Source organism: Mytilus galloprovincialis, chromosome 10, assembly GCF_965363235.1.
Source record: "Mytilus galloprovincialis chromosome 10, xbMytGall1.hap1.1, whole genome shotgun sequence".
Lineage (NCBI taxonomy): Eukaryota > Metazoa > Mollusca > Bivalvia > Mytilida > Mytilidae > Mytilus > Mytilus galloprovincialis.
In genome coordinates this window covers 49560675-49578154 of record NC_134847.1, presented here as the reverse complement: position 1 = coordinate 49578154, position 17480 = coordinate 49560675, and the positions used below count along the sequence as shown (strand labels likewise).

At 34.2% G+C, this 17480-nt stretch overlaps 1 long non-coding RNA gene across 1 annotated transcript; it reads right to left on the bottom strand.

Annotated features, from left to right (window-relative positions):
- Window positions 1–3803: 3803 nt before the first annotated feature.
- On the bottom strand, window positions 3804–10242 carry LOC143047736 (uncharacterized). The gene is made up of 3 exons (XR_012969651.1): window positions 9863–10242; window positions 8648–8755; window positions 3804–3966 (listed from the first exon to the last, which is right to left on the bottom strand). It is a non-coding gene; the product is annotated as an uncharacterized LOC143047736 (long non-coding RNA).
- Window positions 10243–17480: the final 7238 nt, after the last annotated feature.

Here is a 17480-nt window from a genome sequence, read left to right as displayed (position 1 = left end):
CAGGCAGTGCACACACTTTATCTTGCAGTAACAGGCAAAACATACAGACTTTTATTTCAACTTGGAACAACTTACAATGCATACATACTGTGTCTCTGATCCATAGACAGTGTTAACCGACCAAATCTAAGATATACCGACAATAGAAGTATCTTAGACTCATAGTCAAAGCATATAAACAATGTATAAAGACTAAGAACGACGTACAATACATAAACTTAATTTAATTTACAACAAAGAAAATGCATACAGACTGTATCTGGGAAGCACAGACAATGCATTGACTGTGTGTAATCAAAGAACCTTTGTGAGCACGCTCACATACTTCACAGCCCGACATTGTCACTAAGCAAACAAAATTTCAACAGATTATTTAGTTCAAACACGCATGAAATTCTGTTGTGTAATTTCAGAAGATATGCAGAAGTATATTTAGGCCGAAATTCTAAGTTCAGAAGGCATAGTTCCTAATTCCTAACAAGAGTACACACGTTGAAATTTCTCGCCTTATTTATGTTGATAGACCTAAATATAAAGTTTTACTACAATTATCACATAAACTTATTAATAACAGTCATGACCAAAGAAAATGAGATCAAGGTCATATGACCAAAATGAGGAATACATTTACACCTTACAATCATTCAATACAAATCAGGTCAAGGTCAGATGACACTTGGCACAAAAACTAAACACTGAACAATGAACCTCGAAAATGAGGTCAAGGTCAAATGAGACTTGCGAGGCTGACATCATAAGATATTTCCAGACACCAAATAAAGTTGACCTATTGCATATAGTATTAGAAAAAACGAACAAAATCCAAAAGCTTAACTTTGACCATTGAACCAAGGAAATGAGGTCAAGATCAGATGACACCTGTCAGTTGGACATGTACACCTTACAATCCTTCCATACACCAAATATACAAGACATATTTCATATAATATCTGAGATATAGACTTGACCACCAAAAACTTAACCCTTTTCATTGATCCATGAAATGATGGCGAGGTCAAGTGAAAACTGTCTGATGGGCATGCTGACCAAGGTACGCAAATACTAAACATAGTTACCCATAATATGAGAGAAATTACAAAAAACTTTAACTTTTTTTCAAGTAGTGACTGAACCATGAAAATGAGTTCAAGGACAATGGACATGTGACAGACGGAAACTTCCAAACTTAAGGCATCTGCATTTAAAGTATGGAGCATCCAGGTCGTTCGCCGTCTAAAATATGAAGCTTTTAAGAAGTGAACTAACGCTGTCGCCGCCGCCGCCGGATCACCATTCCTATGTCGAGCTTTCTGCGACAAAAGTCGCAGGCTCGACAAAAACAAGAATGTGTCCATCGTACACCGTTCCCCACTTGCCCTATCATTTTCTTTGTTCAGTGGACCGTGAAATAGGGGAAAAAAACCTTCTTTGGCATTAAGCTTAGAAAAAAACATATTATTGGAAACATATGTACTAAGTTTCAAGTTTATTGGACCTGACCTTCAACAAAAACTACCTTGACCAAAACATTTAACCTGAAGCGAGAAAACGGACGAAGGAGCAGACGCATAGACCGGAAAACTAATGCCCATTTACTATCGTAGGTGGGGCATAAAAAAATTAATCATGATTTTCTGCCAATATGCACATTTACATAGCATGTCCTAACTATCTAAAAAATTCATGAAACTCTGTTGTGGTCTTTAGACAGATTTTATGACAAACTGTTGTAGGAGTATATAGGAAATCAATGAATTGATAATTTCATAATTTCCTCATTATCTACAAAGATTTATAAAACTCTGTTATGTGGTTTCAGAGGAGTTGCAATAACGAGAACAGGACTGACAGACCGATGGATCAAAAACATTGTACCATAAAGAACTTTGTTTGGTTTGGTATAATAAAGGGTTTGCTAAATAATGTAAGGCTGAGATAAATTAGTCATTTGGTCACACCAGTTTTTTGGCGAGGTTCGTTTTGTTCAGTCTGTGATGTTCTTTGTTGTGTTTTGCATTCTGTTGTTTGTTTTTTAATCTTTCTCTTTTTTTTTTGCCGTGGTTTTGTCAGTTTATTATTGACATGTGTTTGAATAAGCCTTAAGTATCTTTCGCCTCTCTCTTCGGTCAATTTGATTATGTGGGACATACAGATTTAGACCCAAACTTGTCTCTGATTGTTTCGTGATTATTGCAGATGTAAATCATACTATAAAATTGAGTATGGAAATGGGGAATGTGTCAAGGAGACAACAACCCGACCATAGAGCAGACAACAGCCGAAGGCCACCGATAGATCTTCAATGTAGCGAGAAACTCCCGCACACGGAGGTGTCCGTCAGCTGGCCCCTAAACAAATATGTATACTAGTTCAGTGATAATGGACGTCATACTAAGCTCCGAATTATACACAAGAAACTAAAATTATATATCATACAAGACTAACAAAGGCCAGAGGCTCCTAACTTGGGACAGGCGCAAAATTGCGGCGGGATTAAACATGTTTTTTGAGATCTCAACCCTCCCCTATACCTGTAGCCAATATAGAATAAACAAACGCGAAACAATACGCACAGTAAAACTCAGTTTAAGAGAAGTCCGTGTCCGATGTCAGAATATGAAACAAAAGAAAATAAACAAAATGACAATAATACATAAATAACAACAGACTACTAGCAGTTATTGACATGCCAGAACCAGACCTTAATTAAACTGATTGAAAGATTATGTCTTCATCATATGAATATCAGGCACAATCCCTCCTGTTAGGGGTTTAGTATTATACAGTCATGAAATATACAACCCTCTTATTTACAATATCATTTGATCAACACCTATTTACAAGGGTCTATTTGATATGATTTTTCTCATTGTTGAAGGCTGTATGGTTGCATATAACTGCTTACATCCACTTTATTTGAACTTGAGTGGATACATGTAGGCGTCTCATTGGCAATCATACCACATCTCCGTATTTGTACAGTATTGTATCAGTACTGTTACCTAATAACAGGACAAAACAAGACAGTAATTTGACAAAACTAAAGACATACATACTTGATTTTACTTCTCTAAAGATATAAACAAAATTTTCATAGTTCGTATCTGAACATGTACACAGCCATGGGAATTTTAAGGGACTATATTTCAGTGTGCATATATTTAGTAGCTAATCTGGCTACTTCCTGTTTATCAGACCGGTACCTTAGAAAAGAATTGTGACAATATATCCAATCTTTTCAAAAACCAAAGACTAACGTCACTAGGAGCAGCAGTTAGTTGTCATAGATACTCTAGATAGAAAGATAATCTGCCACTTTTATAAAAGGGACTACACATAGTTTTTGAAAGGGTATAATCGGTTTGTGCCGAAATTACTTTCTTTAGTCCAGAAACTCATTTGTGCTAAATGGTAATCTCCACCCACATTTAGGACTGGCAGTTATTTGTAGTTTTTATCAACAGCTTGCACTTTTTCTAAATTATATTTGCTTCTTTTAAGACTGACCAAAACTGTTTTTTTACCATTGTGGTTTGATTAAGGTAGTGTATATCAAACAGCTGTTGGAAATATTTTTGGACAACCCTCTTATTTACAATATCATTTGATCAACACCTAGTGGTCTTTGGTGGTATCTCGCATAACATTAATAAGGTCTTTTTTAAAAGGCAACTTGAAATTATTGGTCCCATATTTATGTGCTATAGCAAATGTATGGGCTGCTGATCTGCATATATGATAGCAATATATTCTTATGTTTTCAATGACCCCTTATTTCTTCACTCCACTTTATAAGATAGAAATAAATGTTATTCCATATTTTATTGGTTTTTTCAAAGGTATCATAATTTAGACATAAAGACAAAACTAAGCACAGTCAAAAAAGTCTACTCTGTCCTGTAAAGTTTGAGATGTTTTTGTTGTTCAATCTTTGTCACTTGTATGGAAACACTAAATCTTGATAACCTACAATAGAAATATTATCACTTTTATTTCAATTCAATTGTTGCAGTTATCATGCATGTAATAGAGAAAATGATAAATTAGACCAGATCTCCACATTAATAATATTAAAACTAGAGGCTTCAATGAGCCTGTGTCACTCACATGATACTTTTATTTACAATGGATGCATGATACAGAAATTGTCCATACCAACCGTCAGTGTTTACCATACAATACAGTACTTCTATACACTGTCTGTATACAGTATTTGTCGGATTTTGTCCATACCTATCGTCGATGTTTGACATAAAATACAATACTCCTATATACCGTATATCAACAGTATTTGTCTTTACCTACCGTCGGTGGTTAACATACAATACAGTCCTCCTATATACCGTCTATCAACAGTATTTGTCTATACCTACCGTCGGTGGTTAACATACGATATAGTACTCCTTTGCACCGTCCATCAACTGTATTTGTCTATACCTACCGTCGGTGGTTAACATGCAATAAAGTGCTCCTATATACCGTCTATCACCAGTATTTGTCTATACCTACCGTCGGTGGTTAACACACAATATAGTGCTCCTATATACCGTCTATCAACAGTATTTGTCCATACCTACCGTCGGTAGTTAACATACAATATAGTGCTCCTATATACCGTGTATCAACAGTATTTGTCTATACCTACCGTCGGTAGTTAACATACAATATAGTGCTCCTATATACCTTGTATCAACAGTATGTGTCTATACCTACTGTCGGTAGTTAACATATAATATAGTGCTCCCATATACAGTCTATCAACAGTATTTGTCTATACCTACCGTCGGTAGTTAACATACAATATAGTGCTCCTATATACCGTGTATCAACAGTATGTGTCTATACCTACTGTCGGTAGTTAACATACAATATAGTGCTCCTATATACTGTCTATCAACAGTATTTGACTATACCTACCGTCGGTGGTTAACATACAATATAGTGCTTCTATATACCGTCTATCAACAGTATTTGTCTATACCTACTGTCGGTAGTTAACATACAATATAGTGCTCCTATATACCGTGTATCAACAGTATTTGTCTATACCTACTGTCGGTAGTTAACATACAATATAGTGCTCCTATATACTGTCTATCAACAGTATTTGTCTATACCTACCGTCGGTAGTTAACATATAATTTAGTGCTCCTATATACCATCTATCAACAGTATTTGTCTATACCTATCGTCGGTGGTTAACATACAATATAGTGCTTCTATATACCGTCTATCAACAGTATTTGTCTATACCTACTGTCGGTAGTTAACATACAATATAGTGCTCCTATATACCGTGTATCAACAGTATTTGTCTATACCTACTGTCGGTAGTTAACATACAATATAGTGCTCCTATATACTGTCTATCAACAGTATTTGTCTATACCTACTGTCGGTAGTTAACATACAATATAGTGCTCCTATATACCGTCTATCAACAGTATTTGTCTATACCTACCGTCGCTGGTTAACATACAATATAGTGCTCTTTGATACCGTCTATCAACAGTATTTGTCTATAGTGGCTCCTATTTACCGTCTATAACCAGTATTTGTCTATACCTACCGTCGGTGGTTAACATAAGATATAGTGCTCCTATATACCGTCTATCAACAGTATTTGTCTATACCTACCGTCAGTGGTTAACATACAATATAGTGCTCCTATATACCGTCTATCGCCAGTATTTGTCTATACCTACCGTCGGTGGTTAACATACAATATAGTGCTCCCATATACCGTCTATCAACAGTATTTGTCTATACTTACTGTCGGTAGATAACATACAATATAGTGCTCCTATATACCATCTATCAACAGTATATGTCTATACCTACCGTCGTTGGTTAACATACAATATAATGCTCCCATATACCGTCTATAAACAGTATTTGTCTATACCTACTGTCGGTAGTTAACATACAATATAGTGCTTCTATATACCGTCTATCAACAGTATTTGTCTATACCTACCGTCGGTGGTTAACATACAATATAGTGCTCCTATGTACTGTCTATCAACAGTATTTGTCTATACCTACCGTCGGTAGTTAAATTACAATATAGTGCTCCCATATACCGTCTATCAACAGTATTTGTCTATACCTAGTGTCGGTAGTTAACATACAATATAGTGCTCCTATATACCGTCTATCAACAGTATTTGTCTATACCTACCGTCGGTAGTTAACATACAATATAGTGCTCCTATATACCGTCTATCAACAGTATTTGTCTATACCTACCGTCGGTAGTTAACATACAATATAGTGCTCCTATATACCGTCTATCACCAGTATTTGTCTATACCTACCGTTGGTGGTTAACATACAATATAGTGCTCCTATATACCGTCTATCACCAGTATTTGTCTATACCTACCGTCGGTAGTTAACATACAATATAGTGCTCCTCTATACCGTCTATCAGTATTTGTCTATACCTACCGTCGGTAGTTAACATACAATATAGTGCTCCTATATACCGTCTATCAGTATTTATCTATACCTACCGTCGGAGGTTAACAAACAATATAGTGCTCCTATATACCGTGTATCAACAGTATTTGTCTATACCTACCGTCGGTAGTTAAATTACAATATAGTGCTCCCATATACCGTCTATCAACAGTATTTGTCTATACCTAGTGTCGGTAGTTAACATACAATATAGTGCTCCTATATACCGTCTATCAACAGTATTTGTCTATACCTACCGTCGGTAGTTAACATACAATATAGTGCTCCTATATACCGTCTATCAACAGTATTTGTCTATACCTACCGTCGGTAGTTAACATACAATATAGTGCTCCTATATACCGTCTATCACCAGTATTTGTCTATACCTACCGTCGGTGGTTAACATACAATATAGTGCTCCTATATACCGTCTATCACCAGTATTTGTCTATACCTACCGTCGGTAGTTAACATACAATATAGTGCTCCTCTATACCGTCTATCAGTATTTGTCTATACCTACCGTCGGTAGTTAACATACAATATAGTGCTCCTATATACCGTCTATCAGTATTTATCTATACCTACCGTCGGAGGTTAACAAACAATATAGTGCTCCTATATACCGTGTATCAACAGTATGTGTCTATACCTACCGTCGGTGGTTAACATACAAGTTAGTGCTCCTATATACCGTCTATCACTAGTATTTGTCTATACCTACCGTCGGTGGTTAACATACAATATAGTGCTCCCATATACCGTCTATCAACAGTATTTGTCTATACCTAGTGTCGGTAGTTAACATACAATATAGTGCTCCTATATACCGTCTATCACCAGTATTTGTCTATACCTACCGTCGGTAGTTAACATACAATATAGTGCTCCTATATACCGTCTATCAACAGTATTTGTCTATACCTACCGTCAGTAGTTAACATACAATATAGTGCTCCTATATACCGTCTATCACTAGTATTTGTCTATACCTACCGTCGGTGGTTAACATGGAATATAGTGCTCCTATATACCGTCTATCAACAGTATTTGTTTATACCTACTGGCGGAGGTTAACATAGAATATAGTGCTCCTATATACCAAGAGGGATAACGGATCTGCATCTAGAATTTATCATGCTGCCCTTTTTTTGGATTTTTAAAATTCTTGTTATCCCTCAATTTTTACATTCATCCCAAATAATACAACAGTAGTCAATTAGGGGCATAACACCCATTGTATTATGTTTTCTTGCAGTTATATAAAAAAAAATGTATTTAAGAAAGATGGTATATTCTGGATGATATATTAGCACAACCTTGGTCAATTTGATTTCTCCAGTTACTTAATGGGCTGTCAATTTTGAAACTAATATTTTTTCACATGAAGAATTTTGTAATACTTTAATTTATTATCAAGTTTGGTTGAAAAGTCTGAATAGTTTCTGCTTTGTTCCAGTAATCAAACATTTTGTTTCATTTGCATCTATGAACATGTTATTCATTTTACACCACTCTTCAACCCTGTATAAATCTTCTTGAACATCATCATTTATATTTTCTAGATGTTTCCCCCTGATTTATGAATAGTGGTGTCATCAGCATATACAACGATATAGGTCTGTTTCACAATTTTTAATGCATAAGGGAAGGTCATTTATAAATAGCACAAACAATAGAGGACAAGGTATAGAACATTGGGGAACACCAAATTTTACATGTTGTTGTTCAGAGTTAACATTACAAATGTATACCTTTTGTTATTCAGGTACGACTTAAAAAAACTAACAGTAGTCTCACTAAATCCATACATGTCGAGCTTTAAACAAAGAAAGTCATATTCTACCAAATCAAAAGCTTTTTTTTAAAATCTTAATAAAATTGCTAGGTTTAAATTACCATCTTTCATTTCTTGCAACCATGTGTCAATGATATTAAATAAATGTCAAGCTCAATCCAGTATATATTCCAAGTTATGGACAAATGATAATGCTATTAAAAATACCAAATCATAACCAGTGCTTTTCTCTTTTTCTATTTACAGTATATGACTAGGTAAAAATGATTACTTTTTTCAACTATTTTCATACTTTTTTGTTTCCTCTGCTTTTGTATCAAGGGCATAATTGTTTATGGCAAACTAAGCATCTGCATAATCAAACTATTCCTAACTATACTCTACCTCAAATTCTGGAAACTGCAAAATTTTTGTCATAGCAGTCTTATGGTAGCTGAACTATTTCTATTTTTTGTAAATCTGGATTAATAAGTCTTTTGTCACATTCTGGGGCTATAGAAAAAAAACATTACAGAATTATCAAAATTATGTGTGTATAATGTTTGTGTACAGTCATTCAACTAAAAAAGGACAAAAAATATTTTTTTGTGTATAAATAAATAATTGTGATTTTAATGTCTTAATATTATAAAAAAAACTTCAAAAGATTAAATTTGAATTATAATCTAAACATGAAAGAGCACATATAAATCAACCTTTTACTCAGATTTATATCTAAAACCAGTTATAACTAGCTATAATATCTTTGACTTCACAAATATCATCATCTAATTTTACAAATCAGTATTTATTTGGTGGCACTTCCTGCACACTAAGTATGTTATGCCTTAGGTTTAATTTTGATGCAATCACATTTCAGAAGGTACATGTCTTGAACTGTTTTAATGAATAAATTACAGTTTAAAACTCAGTTTAGGCTGACCTGAGGTCAATAGTCTTAAACAATGTCATCAAACTATCAGTTTTACTGTAATACAAAATGTATATTGATATTGTGACATTTATGGGAAAGAGCATATGAGTTAGTCATATTGGTCAATACAATGGAAAGTTTATATCTGAGACTACTATAACACTATGTGTTATACTAGTAGTCTCAGTTTATAACTATGTTAATGTCAATTATATACATGACATAATAATTAAATCATTTAAAAAACTATTCCAAAGATTTCTCTCAAATCATGTTTACATTTTTTTAGAGAAGAGTCTGTCTGAAATATATTCAAGGGTAGTCCAAATAGTTATGACTTCTTAAAAAGCTATATTATGGGTGAAAAGGGGGGGGTCTATTATGTTTTTTTTTCATACAGGAGGAAGATGTCAAAGCAAAAAAAACCCAACAAAACAAAATAAAATAATAGCCTTATATCATAAAAATTTGGTCTAATTTTGGGATAACACATTTAACTTCCTTTGATGTCGGTGAGGGGATAAGTTTTGACGATTAATTATTCTTGAAACTAACAATAATTATTTCTTATTGTTACTTTGTTAAGCGAGCGAGATGTGTGGTTCTCGAGTTATTTCAAAAAAAAAGGGGGGTGTTACTATATCAAATTTACCCAGTTTGGAGACAATAAATATTTAAAATCTAACCATAAACTCCAATGTTCCTGCTTTTTTTAGCAGAACAAACACGATGGCATTCTCGTCTTTGTTGTAATCAATAGTTAACTCATTTCTTCTTCCAGGTTATTTCTTAATCAATTATGATTATCAGCTGTCTATCTATTTACCATGTTTATGTTAAACTGGTCCGTAATTCCATCGTAGTGTATCGATAACTGAACACAACAAGGATCCAGTTTATTAAACGTATATAATATACAAGGTTCCTGAGTCAGTAACCGTAACTATCACCGTGCTTTGTGCGCATGCGCAAGAAACACCAACAACAAGGATAAAACAGGGTATACAGTTCCGTAATTTCGTATATTTTTCTTATCTTCATACTAAAGAGCTCCAAAAGTAGGCGTGCTTAGGTGCACTGGGCGGGTCTAAAAACCGACTCTCGGTGGTTAACTTCTCTCGATGGTTAACTTTAAGTGCCTACCCATATTTTAGGGGCCAGCTGAAGGACAATTCGGGAATTCTCGCTACATTGAAGACCCATTGGTGGCCTTCGGCTGTTGTCTGCTCTACGGTCGGGTTGTTGTCGCTTTGACACATTCCCCATTTCCTTTCTCAATTTTATACATCCGATAGCGTGGCCTTCAATGAAGAATTAAGATGTGTCATTGTCATAAACAAACAAATACCCCCAAAAAATTGCTACATTTTCGGTCTAGAAAATTTCATATACTATTAATGAGTTATTTGTCAATTCGATTGTCATAATTAAACATCATTGTGAATTTCCAAACATAAATAGATTTAAGTCCTGTTCAAAATCCGAAATAAGCGGGCGATAACATTTCTGCAACTAATCCATTGTATAGGAATGCATTATTATATGATAATACATACAGGCTATCAAACCGCCCGGCAGTTCCAGTTCCGATCCGCATACTGGTCCGCATACTACTCTACACTATATAGCTCATGAGATGGATGCTGTCTGTTTTCGTAAAACCCGTTTTTATAACAATACAGACTAAATATCTGTATGTTCCAGTTTTACAATTAAGACACGTGTCAGTTAAAAGGTCATTCTGACAATCAAAACTTGCATGATTTTGGTATAAGTGCTTTGTGTCTATTGTTTTTATCTTAGATTTGTATGGATTTTCACGCCATACCAATCTATGGATCTAAAGTTTATTACGTTGAGATGTTGCACCAATTTTCCCGATCAGGCGATTGATGAGCGCGTATAAATATGTCTACATGGACCATATTCAAAGTGAAGAGCCTGTAATTTAGTGGTTGTCGCTAGTTGATGTTTATCAGAAGTGTTTTACATAAATTATATCATTATAAATTATGCCACCGATTATTTACTGGTAAAATACGCTCTGATAATGGATCAGAACGTTTATGTGAAGAAAACAGAAATCGTTATGCATGTGTTACTAGTACATCCTAACATTATGACAAATAAACTCATCATAGGTATCAGGATTAAATTTTGTATTTACACCAGACGCGCGTTTTGTCTACAAAAGACTCATCAGTGACGTTCGAATCCAAACAAAATTGAAAAGTCGAAATAAAGTACGAAGATGAACACAATGTAGATCAATGAAACAAAATAACGTCGCCAACTTGCATGAGGGGATAATCTGACATAGAGTGGCTATAATTTATATGCCAGCTATGCTGGCACTTATGGTAGAAGCATCGTTTTGGGACAAAGAACGATAACTCTTGCTAGACGACCCATCTGAAAAGTTTCGTCACTCTCGTTAAATCTCGTACGATTATTTTTTATTAATGGCTGCCAAAATTCTCGTTCAATCGCGATCTTGTAAAAACAGGCAGAACGGAACAAATTCGATGTTAAATACGACATGAATTTTTATTTGTTTGCAAAAACAAGAATTCAGAAATGTTGGCTACTTGTGTAGCTTATTTAAATTTTATTGTACCACGGAAATTACCGAAGTTATGACAACAACATCCGACGCCATGTTTCGTCTGCTTCAACATTCCATTATCAGTGAGGTCAAAGCAAATGTCCTAAATAATCACAGGTACTTCATTCAAAAGTCACAAAATCATAGTTAACGATAACATTTTTAGCGTAAAAGTTCCGTCCAGCCATGGGAACACAGAAAAAAAACTCTGCAAGCAATATATTTCGCATTTCTTTTTACAAATTGACCATGTCGGACATGCGGGGTAAACTCCGGTGCACTGGTTGACCATGACTCCTTATGTTCATCTGCCACATATCATTATTCCCCACACCAAGGAACAGTCATAATTATACAGTTGAATGTGATCACGGTTATTCATGTAGTCAATGGCGAATCCAGCATTTTTCATAAAGGGGGGGGGGCTGACGGGGCGATCCAGTCATGATTCAGTTATTCCCTATATAATCATCATTTTTCCCCCCAAGAAAAGGGTCTCCCTCTGGATCCTTTGGTAGACCACAGACTAATTCAAAACTTAACAAAAGTTAAAACATTCAAATAATTCACAATCTTCTTATTCTGTACTTTCTATTAAAATGGCAAACTCTCAAGACATCTTTTCATTGATTATGTCACACCTTATACAGTCCCAGGAAATGGAAACTGTTTTGTTTTCTCTCTCTAAGTTGAATCATAAAAGGAGACTTGAGTCTAAGTAGTACATTTAGAACTGACTACTGTATATATTGTATGCTTCAATATTGTCCAAAATTGGATTTTATGGGAAGATGGAGTTATTATGATAACCCATGAGAATAAACCATGATGTGTTTATAGGGCATGTTACTTGGAAGCATGTGGGCTACATCCTTTAAAATTCAAGCTGCAGCAGTCGCCTGCATATTTTATGCATCAGTTTATCCCTGATCAAAACATTTTCACTCTACCAAGTATTTTATCACTATATCACTATCAGGTTCACATTTCAACCTATTTAGCAATACACACTTATGATATAACATCACAGTACAAAAATTGTACTCAGTAACCAAATTGCACCTATTCAACAAAAAATACCTGCAAAAAACTTACAAGTTTTGTTTCACCATGTGAAATTATCTTATTATCATCTTTTTACTCTGGTACATTAATTAATAAGTGATAGATTTCTCTTAGAAGAAATTTAAAGGTCTGAGTGACTATAAACTATACAGAGAACAATACCTGTTGTATTTGTTCAATGGGACAATAGAACTTCAAACAGTTTAAATGGACAGGTAACTATCAGGTGAATCTATGGAAAGGTTCAATTGGGTTCCAATAAAATGAGCAAATTAAATGTGTTACCATGAACATCCTTTTCTTTCAAAAATAATAGTTACAGCATGAAATAAAACAAAATCTCTTTTTATATCCCAGTTTAAAGGATTTGAAATTAACCATACATGTAAAGATGTATGGAATTTGGGTACTGGTCTCATTACAGGATCATGGATTGTTTGGATGTTATTTCAAACTAATTTTTCAATGACTCTACATGGACTCAAAATTAAATTGGTATTACTCTATTGTAAACAAGGGAAGTCTACAAAATAAGCACAGAATAAACTTTTGTCTGGTACATAAAAAAAAGTTTGGTAAAAAAAACTGACAATTTAGGTAAAATTAGGGTATTCTCATGTTAGCAAATTTATTTTCATGACCCAAAAAAAAAAAGTACAAAGCATTTCCCATTTCCATTCTCAATTTTTTTTTGCTATCATATAAGAACTTGAAAAGTAAGCTACATTATGTACATGTAACAAAAAAAATATATGCAAGAAATGACATAAAACTGACTCTGAATTTAATAGTACATGTCAGATATTGATGTAGAACTCACAAACTGAAGATGATCAGAAATACAAATGTTTTTATTCGAGTCAGATTTTTTTTTACCGAAGCCATTCAGCACTATCATTTAAAATTTTTTAGTCAAAATTTAACACTAGTATTAAGGTTTCTCATAACAAATTGGCAAATACAGTCTTATTATCACCTAAAAAATACTGTGTACAGACTGACATGTGCGGTTTGGGAAGTTTTTATGTTTTTAGATAATATAAAAGTTAAATTTAATTTGCATATCTGAAAGATAAAATCATTTTTGGCAAAGATCTGGATTCAAAATATTTTTTTGTCCTATGCTTTTTTATTCATCAATTTGGGAATCAGAATATTTTTTTTCAAGAAAAATAGCATTTTCCATCTGAACTTATAATTTTATTTTAGACATAAACAAAACGTTACTGTGGGCTTGGACATTCGTTCTGAACATGCATGAAATATTTGCCACTGAACGTTAAACAACCAACAACCAATCAATATCTAGGACATTATAAAGCTGGCATTTAAGGTAGCGCCTTCCTCATATTATACCAGCAGCTGGTAAAAGTATTTACTGTTACAGTAATAGTTCGACGATATTTTGTATTCACAATATCCATACACATCTGTACATCTCTTTTTTACAGACAATATAACACCAGCCATATCAATAGCACTGTATCGTTATATGTGTCAGCATATCGTAGGATCAGAAGATGATGTTAAACAAATCAGATCAATGAACGCTGTCAAGGATTATATGTCACTAAACAAGTTTATGACAAATATAACCAGTGGAAGCTTTGGGGAGGGACTTAAAATGCGAGGAAGTGATTTCGATTTAATGATTGTGGGTCAGTTTTTCGAGATATTTCTCCACTCTCGACTGTTAAATTTTAATTATTTAAACAGCTCGGCATGCCTCGCCTCGTTTTGTAATCTATATGTATTGAAAGAAATGTGTATTTCCAAGTTTGCTTTCTAGGTTAGAATCCACCCTCTGCCATGTGATGTTTATAGGTCATTTCCGGAATCATGTCTTTCACCGGAAAAGATCATCAATTTCGCACGCCTTTATGACGTCATTTTTCCAGATAGAAGGCTTGCCTGTATCCCGGCTCTATTGAAAGTTTCCAGCACTTTCATAAACGTCATTATGTAGGGTAGTATAGAAATAATTAATGTTCCGTAAGTACATAATCGTGATTGTCGTATGACTGAGGGAGGGTGACCATCCTTTTAGATTTTAATTTCCCCAAATATTTAGTGCAGTATAAGATAAAACTTTTTCACCCGTTTGTTCAACATGTGTAGGAATTTTCTATGCGTACATTTTTGTCACGTGGTGATGGAAGTCACATGACAGATTGGTCTGAAACCCGTATCACGGAACTCGCCTATTGCGGTTGATTTCAATTGACTTTTTTGTCAATGTTTGCGGTGAGTATTTCGGTGATAACTTTGCATATGTATGCATTGAGACGAAAGCGACTTGGGGTTAATTGAGTTGAGTTATGAGCCGAGAATTGAATAGTCCGTTCAACTGAAATCAAGTTGTTAGTAATTTGTTTAACCGTTTAGCTTATCAATAGTTTATTTTAAAGTTATTTATAGGTTGCGCGAAAACGATTAAAGGTTATTTCTTGACATCTGTGTACATGTCTTAAATATAAAACTGGAGCTCAGAGGAAAAAAATAAAATTCTAAAACGTAAAGAGAGTTTTGAATGTAAAACCTGAGCTGAAATTTTGAGACGTTGCTGAATTAGAGACCGTTGGTGAATTGCAAACTCATACATGTACTTAAGACGATTCAGCTGAATAATATTGTCTTTTATCAATTATGTGGTGTTTAATACAAATTGTACTTCAATGGTTTTCTTAATTACAGATAAAAGCCTTGTCCTTGCCTTGAGTTAGTAACCTTTGATTAAAACCCTTGTTACTCCCCTTCGTAAAATCAAATTACATAGATTTCCCTTCGTTCCCCCTGGGGAATATATTTTCATGGTTTGATATATGGTATCTGTGAACCTTTGTTAAGCAAGTTTAAGTTACTGAAATATTTTGAGTCCTGCCTGTCTACAGATTGTTCGAATGTAAGGATTTCGGGACAGAATGAAACTACTATTACTTTGGTTGATTTACACCTTTCTTTATACTTGAATATTTGTAAACCTGTTGCATGACTAATTGTTCGGTCAACTAAGAACTAGTTTGGCTTCATTCGTGTTGATTTGTGCTTAAAACTACTACTAACATTAGGTCGGGCTAATATATTTTGTCGGTCTGTCTTTTACAATTTTAATCATTGTACAACACTAGATCTATTTTACACTGAAACTGCCTATACATTTGGATAGGAATTGGTGTTCATATTTGATTTAAAAGCAGATATACCGAGAGACATTACATCCAGAGATGCAGCTTGATTCTGGTGGTATAAAACCGATGTAATAGATAATTTACTGAACTTCTACCAGTACATTTGTATTTGTGACTTCACCTGTCAATAAATTGTATACGATCGATAATCTTATATTGGTAAATTGATAAGTTTGGAAATGTCATGTGATGGTAGTGAACCAGACCTTTTCACACATTATTATGTATATGTCATACAACTCGTCTAAACATCAACCCAACAATGTTAGATCTGCAAATTTGCTTTCGCCGGGATCCGAACCCATGCTACTGAGATATTGTGACACCAAATCGCCTGCACTTTAACCGGGGCGCTAGACCACACGACCACCTTGGCTTCATAAAATGAAGCTTTCGGTGGCCGGGTGTTACCTTTCCACGTCAGTATTAATCTAGCGTCGTACTACAGAACATGATTTATATCATGAAGATGTTATTTTTACAGATCAGCTAAATTATCTATAGTAAAGGATCCTACAAATTAATGTAAGATACAGTCACAGAAATAATTATATTTATAAGTACGTCTGAACCAGTGACAACTCTACTGTGACAACAGATGGTGATACATGGCTGTGCACATTCTGCATATACAACTCGTCTAAACATCAACCCAACAATGTTAGATCTGTAAATTTGCTTTCGCAAATATATATATATATAATATTGCTGTGTAAGATTTGTCACTGGACAATACACACAAATACGTCAGATAAGAATAGAACATGAAACACTATATACTATACAGAACAAGTGCTACGTGAAACTTGACACTGGACGTTACACGCATATACATGTCAAGTAAATAATTTTATTCAGATATATTAACAAAGTGGTTTAATGAGAAATAGCGATTATATACTGGTTTGTTTAGCTTAATGCATTGCTTTTAATGCGTTATGTTACCATGTCTGCCTGTATAACATAGTCACCAATGTAACAATAATTCCTCTTCTTCTTTAGGTTTGTGCAGCGTGGCCTATATTTATATTAACAAAAAACAAAAACAAAAATATTTGGAAATAAATTTGAGGTGCGTAATTTTTTTAAATTATAATATGACATGCTTATTTCGTTTTGTGAATTAACAAATCCATGCTCTAGATCCAATACAATTTGTTTGCACATGCGTATATTGACTACTTCAGAATAATGAATTTTATCGAATTACCATGCACTTAATATATTTCCTTAACTTTAAAACACTTTCAAACTCTTAAATGGTGCACATGATGTTACCAATTCCATTATTATGACTGTAATGTGTTGCATTCCGAAATGGTGGAAATTGACATCTTTGACGTACTAAGATACGACGACCGTTCATGTTGGCTGTTCAAACACCTCCTTTTGAAAAATCAAAGTCCCAGCCGTTTGCTTCTTTGCAAACAAAAAAGGGAGGTCCAT